The following is a 7,031-nucleotide window of genomic DNA, read 5'->3' as shown; positions in this document are numbered from 1 at the left end:
CAAATAAGCCACTGGCAAACCCAGAAAAAAAAAACATTTATTTATTGCTATTTAATAGCAGAAGAGCCAGGGAGAGTAGATAAAATTAGCACGGGATCCCCAGGGGGGATGCAAGGGGCTGCTTTGTTTGCAAAGGCAATTTGGACACTGCTGCTTTGATCTTCACTTTGAGCATTTGAACAGGCATGTTAGTATCACTCATTTCACAAGAGAATTGGGATTCAAGTTTCCCCAACAATCTAAAAAGCAGTACATTAGAAGGGGGTTGTCTGCCTGTAGTCTCAGAGTCTCAATACCCTTGATACTAATTTGATGTGATGCATTTCACCAGATGTGTCTACCTGAACGATAACTGATGCCCAGGAGACTGTGGTCCTGCTTGAGAGTATTAGACTTGGTTTTTTCCTCCTTCGAAAATGATTGGATAAAGGCATCCATAATTTAAAATCTGCATATAGATATGACATATGTTACAAATATTTGAGAAAATTCATGCAAGGAATTGAACAACAACAACATATGGGAAATCAGTTCCAAATAACAAGGCAGAATTAAAAATAATCTGTTACCTGTAGCTACTCTCCTCTTATGTTCCAGCGCAACCGACAGAAATGGTGCCAAAACCCGACTCTTGAAAAAAGAAGAAAAACAACCTCAAGCCCAAGAAGGCATCACACTGTGGCGCAAGCATTTGGGAGTCTGAAGGGAATGGCAGATTGGTTTCGATTCCAGCAGGGCTCATCATTCCCACATTCTTCAGGTGTGAGGATGGTCCTACGGAAAAAGCAGCAGGCATGGAAGTGGATGGATGGGTGTTATCAGTCTGCCACAACATGACTTCAAGGAAGCCAAACCATTCTGAGCAGATAGTGCCCACATTATGGGGGATAGCAAGTGCTATAGGGCTCTCTTGGCTTCAGTGAAATTCAATTAAACCCAAACTTAAACAAACAAACAAAAAACCAAACCATGTATGGTGGAGCCAGTCCTGGCTTCCCCAAGCAGCTATTTCAGAGAGGTAGTGAGGCTGGCTCAACCCTCCAAACTTCCCACAGCTTCATGGCACTTTCCCTTCTGGGATTTCCGCCATATTGCTGTCACATGGCAACACAGTTGGAGAAGGCAACAAGAAAGGCTCCCTTACTTCTGGGAAGGCCTTCACTGATGGGCGAAATCAAAAGTCCGTCAGAAAACAAGGCTAGCTATAATACTGCTATTTCTTCCAGTGAACATGCCCATCCACCAATGTTGTATCACCTTCCTGCAGAATTTACAAAGTGCTTTGTAATCTCTCCTCCTTGTTACTCCTCCCAGCATATGTTAGCACTTTTATTGTTACTCCCTTAGATGAAGGAAGAGGAGTAGAGACACTTTCCCAGGCTCTCACAGGAAGAGTCAGGATTAAGTTCAGATCCCTACATCCCTATTTCACTGCTAAAGGAATGCACTTTTCCCTCTCTGTGTGCCTGCCCCTCTCCCCAGTACACAGAAGAACCAATAACATCCTGTCACCTAGGACTCCCTCATCTCCTACTGAGATACCACTGTGGTTGTTAGAAGCAGACAACATGCTCCAGGAGCATGTTCTCAGAGATGAACTTCCAAGGTGCCAATCTAGGCAATCTATAACTTAGGAGCTGGTGATATCACCTGTAGATTACAGCTTCTCTTTTTACTCTCCCCTTGCCTTCCTCACAACTGAACACTTTCTCAGAAAAATGGGGTGGGGCAGAAAATGCTGAGTCCGATGATGGTGTTTTGCATCTTATCCATCACCCAACAAAAGTTCTGGAGATGGAGGAGATTGAACAAAACCATTGTTTTGTCTAAACCTTGACAACAGGCTCCCAACTGCAGTCCTGTCTTCCTCATTTTCAGGCTATTCTTCTTCCAATCCATCATCTGTGTTCCCGTTTCGGTGGTTATGTAGCCAGTCATTTGATGGTAACATTCTTGTTCAACCTAAAATCCGATTTCTACTGACCTCTACTACTTCTAAGGGGGGTGTTTTAACCAAGAGTCCATAAATAATGGGTGGCAGAGTGCCTACAACTGTCCCTGAAGTTGAATGTAAAAGTATGTGTATGTGTGTATGTCACTGTACCTTTTTACCCAAAGAAAAAAGACCATAACTTCCATTATTGTCTGCATCCCAGAAATGACTAAGAATTATTAATATACAGCACAAAGTTCAAGCTCCTTATCATAGCATTTGGGTCCTTCATGACTCATCTCTCATTCTCACGTTCTTCTTCTTCACTTCCAGGAAAAAACCATGAGTCCTTTAGGTTGTTGTACAAGCTGCTCCCTCTACCTGGAATGCTCTTCCCATCCTCCTGTTCTCCCTCAAGAAAATGGTTCAGATGTCCCTCCTGTGTCTCCCCTGCAGTCCCAAAGCATTTCTTGCTTTCCACTTGGGTAGCACTTGTCACACCATGGTGTAATTGCTTGTTTATTTGACTATCTCCACACTGAACCATGAACTCCTAGAAGCTGGGGCTGTATTTTTGTTTCTGAATCCCAAGCACTTAACATATGTCCCCAAATAGTAGATATTCAGCATATGTTATAAAACTCACAGTAGCATGGTATGTGATGCCCAAAAACTTCAGTTGTGCAAAGTGTCATCTCTCATTTGTTCAAGGTTAATGAAATGACCAGGTAGACTTTGCACACGTGACCAGCTTGAAATTCTGGGGGTATTCCAGGGGTCAGGCTATACAATCTGAATCCTTTCTGTGCCCTGCTGTGGTTTGGTGCCACCTGATGGTTGTTCTTCACTCTGGCTTAAATACTGATGGAGACAACTCTGGGTCTGTAGACTGGCATTTTTAGGACAGTAGAAAGGGAATTCCAAGAATTTCCAGTTAATTAGGATCCGTTTCATTGAACAACATGAGTGGTTTGGGCTGGGAGAACGCTGAGGATGTGATTACCCACACTCCACCCCCAACGTGAGGTTGTTTATTGTTTCCAGGGCTGCCTCATCCCCTGCTTCCATATGGTCCATCTATATCTTCCCCTAAGAAGATCAGAACTTCAGCTCCATTTGAGACATGAGCTGGACAAATGATATGAGCTAATCACCAATCCCATGATAGCTACATTTGTGTATGTATGGAGGTATTTTACTCTGTTTGCAGAGAGCATACAGGACTAGTAGAAGCAATTTAATTTTAAGTCTCATTTCCCTCATTTTCCTAAGCCATATCCCCCTGGAAGAGAACATACAAGGACAGAGGAACAATCTCATCAGTCTCTGATTCTGAGTATCCTCATGTACCTGTCCATGACGTCAATGGGACCTCAACATGATGGGATATACATTCTCGGTAACACAAGCCCATAAAGCCAGACTTATACATCATGTCTCATTCTAAAAACCTTAAGGCTCTGTATTTTAAAGATTCCTAAAGCAGGGATAATGTAGGTGTGGGGAAATTATCTACTTTGTACTATACCGAGAACTTCATGTATATTAGCTTAGTTAATCCACACAAAACCCTGTGAGTTAAATATTATTATTCCCATTTTCCATAGGATAAAATGGAGGCTGATAAACATTAAATAACTTGTCTTGTGCCAAGGGCCAATGGTCAGGATTTGCATAGAGACTGGTCTGATTCCAAAGCCATGTTTCTCCACTATGAAGGCAGAATGTCATAATGCTAGGCACCTGGGGCTCTGAAGTTAGGCTGAGTGACTCACTAGCTATGTGACCTTGTCCAAATTTCTTACCTGCTTGGTGACTCCATTTCCTGAGTAAAATGGGGAAAATGAGCTAATACATATAAAGTGTTTAGAACATATGTCAGGACTTAGTAAATATGAGCCGCTATGGTGATTGTAATATATGTCTGATAATTTGGTAGCCATATTTTCTAAACAAAGCTTTGGACAAATAGTCTGACATGTAAAAGTGAATTTAGGGGTTGGACTGTTTGACAGACCAGAACACTGGACTCCATCATAGCTCTAGAAAGTGACCATCATACCTCTATTTTAGAGACCACTGATTAGCAATTTCTTTCCACTTGTGATACATTCTGTATATTCACTTTTTAAGCTACAGAAAAGCATTAGGATAATAACATGAAGAGGGTTTTTTTTCCCCTACAATAACCTCTAAATCCCTTTCCTCATCAGTATGCTGGTAGGTACATCTATTTAATATGTATTCTTTCTCCTTTTTCCTCCCAGTGCTTCTTCCCCACACTCAGAGTGATTATTCTGTGTTTTCATTAAGAATATTTTTCCATTTGCCAGTCCAAAAAACAGCTTCTCAATGTGATGGCATCATTTCCTGCAGAGAGAAGTCTTTCCATTTGCAACCAATCACAAGGCCAGATTCAAATAAGAGTTAACTTCCAACCCTTCTTCCTCAAACATAAATAGGAAGGTCAAAAGCTGACCCTAGAGACAGCCTCCTGCCCACTTCTGCATATAAATTCCAGGGATTTTAATAAAGTCTTGCTTGCAAACTTTTCCTCTGTTTCTGTTTTATTCCTCTCATGCTCTAATCTGGTAAAAATAAATCTGGTGGCTTAATGTCTCCTGAAAATCTTACAAGGGTAGCATCAGAGGCTATGCCTCATGATGTGATGGTCAGTTTCATTAGGATGTATTGTTTTAATATAGAGAGAACTAACTTATTAATAGATTTTTATTAAGAATATACAATGAGCCACAGACTAGAATAGTGGATGAGTAAGGCTATGTCCATACCTTTGAGAAGTTCAAATCGTAAGTTTGGGGAGTAAGTAGATATGTTCAATGTCCCATGGAGAGTGCTGCATGAGACATAGAAACTGCAAGCTGTAAGAAACAGAGAGAGGCATTCACCACACTAGAAAAAAAAAAAGGGAAAGCTTCTGTGATATTGTGATTTATAGTAAGAAATATATATTTGGTCTTTGTCCAGTTTCTGAATCAGAGCTCCTAAAACCCTTGGAATTTCATAAGCGATAAGAGCAATGGGAGCATCTTCTGATGTAGTGATTCCTTTTGTCCTTGGTTCCTGAAATAGTTCCAGAGCCATAAAGGTGAAAGGAGTGTCTTGTTATTTATAACAAACCTCTTTGAACCATACTTGAGTTTATGTTAATGAGGTGACTTTGGGAAAGCCACTAAGGATGGGGTTGGTTGCCAGTGGAATTATGATTAAAGAGTTGGAAATTTCAGCCCCATCCCTAACCTCCAAAGAGGGGAGATGGGTGGAGGTTGAGTTCAGTCTCCAATTGCTGAAGGTTTAATCAATCATGCTTGTGTAATGAAATCTTCATTAAAAAACAAAAAACAAAAAAACAAAAGGACGGGTTTAGAGAGCTTCCAGGTTGGTGAATCAGAACATATCAATGCACTGGGAGAGTGGCATTCCCCAAAGTCCACGGGGATAGAAACTCCTGTGTTGGGGACTCTTCCAGACCCCACCCTATGTATTTCTTTGTCTGGCTGATTCATATCCTTTAGTATCCTTTGTAATAAACCAGTAACCTAGTAAATAAACTGGTTTCCTGAGTTCTCTGAACCACTGTAGCAAATTAATTAAGCCTGAGAAGGGGATCATGGAAACCTCTGATTTACAGCCAGTCGGTCAGGTGATAACCTGGACTTGTAATTGGCATCTAAAGTGGGAGCAGTTTTTTGGGACTGAGCCCTTAACCTGTGGGATCTGACACTATCTTGAGGTAGGTAGTGTGAGAATTGGGTGAAATTTGTGGGACACCCAGTGTCCACTGAGAATTGGAGAATTGCTTGATGGTATTAGAAAAAACAGCTTCACAGAAGAGACAGCCTTCTATGAGCTGGCCTTGAAACATCAACAGAAGTTTGCTATGGTTGATGTAGGAACACTGAGGGAATCTGGGGAATGAAAGAAGCAAATGTAGGAATAGAGAAAGAGTAATTACACTAGGCAGAATATAGAATAACCTATAAATAGGTGGACAAGAGGGTTGAGTTTTCTTTGGAAAGACTATGGGGGCTCCAACAGTAAGACACAACCCATAACACTGAAGGATCGTTTCTTTAAATGAGAGCGAAGGACCAGATTAGTGTTATTCGAGGGTAAGTTATATTCAGACTCCTTCTCATGGGGAAAAAATTTGCAAACACAGTGTTGACTTAACATATTTTTATTATGTTTTACACAAATATAAGATTAAGTATAACTTCTTATTAAGTATTAAGTAACTATAAAGTCATATTCACGAAGTAAATAGAAACACAATTCAAAAGAAAATAAAAGTCATTAATTTAAGATAATAAGTAATGTTGTTTGGCAGAAACTAAATTGTTATCCCCAACATGAATAAGGTGCTGAAGGCTACAACCTAGTTACTTTGGGGTTTGATATGTTTATATTTCTGTGTGTTATGTGATGACAAAATTCTCATATCACTTTCCTCTTTTAAAATTACTGGAAACTTTCATTCATACAGTATGCCATGATAGTATTTCATCCTAACTTTATGAAATGCATAATTCATCTATTAAACCTGACTCTGTTCTTTTTCATTAGCCATCTGTTATAGTATATCATTTCCATGATGTCAAATCAAAGTCTTAATTTATTAAAAAAAAGTTAGGGAAAAATCATAGTCTATGAAAGTGTCTTTTAATTGTAAATTATCTTTGGCAAATAAGTCTTGTATTTATTACTGGTAAAGAATTCAGTGTGAGTATACAGAGAACGCAAATTGGTAGCTGTCACTGTAGTATTAGGACCTGCCAACTTGCTCCCACACGGACAAGGCCAAGTACAAGTTCCCTTTGGATGGTTCCCCCCGCCAAAAAAACCCCATAAACACTGTCTTAAGATCACATAGCTCCAGATCTGTATTCGGATGCTCTGAATATTCTGAAAATATATTTATATCACCATTAAAGTGAGAGGACAAAATTCTAAATCTCGTAAAAAGCTTGTAGACTAAGAATATGTTTGTGGATCCCAGGAGTCTGCTGAACCCAGTTTGAGTAAGGCTGTGCCAAGTGATCTTTTTAAAAAAAAAAAAAATTATTTATTTACTTGA

The sequence above is a fragment of the Mirounga leonina genome, unplaced genomic scaffold, assembly GCF_011800145.1.
Source record: "Mirounga leonina isolate KUSES-001 unplaced genomic scaffold, KU_Mleo_1.0 Mir_176, whole genome shotgun sequence".
Classification (NCBI taxonomy): Eukaryota; Metazoa; Chordata; class Mammalia; order Carnivora; family Phocidae; genus Mirounga; species Mirounga leonina.
This window is presented reverse-complemented; position numbering follows the sequence as displayed.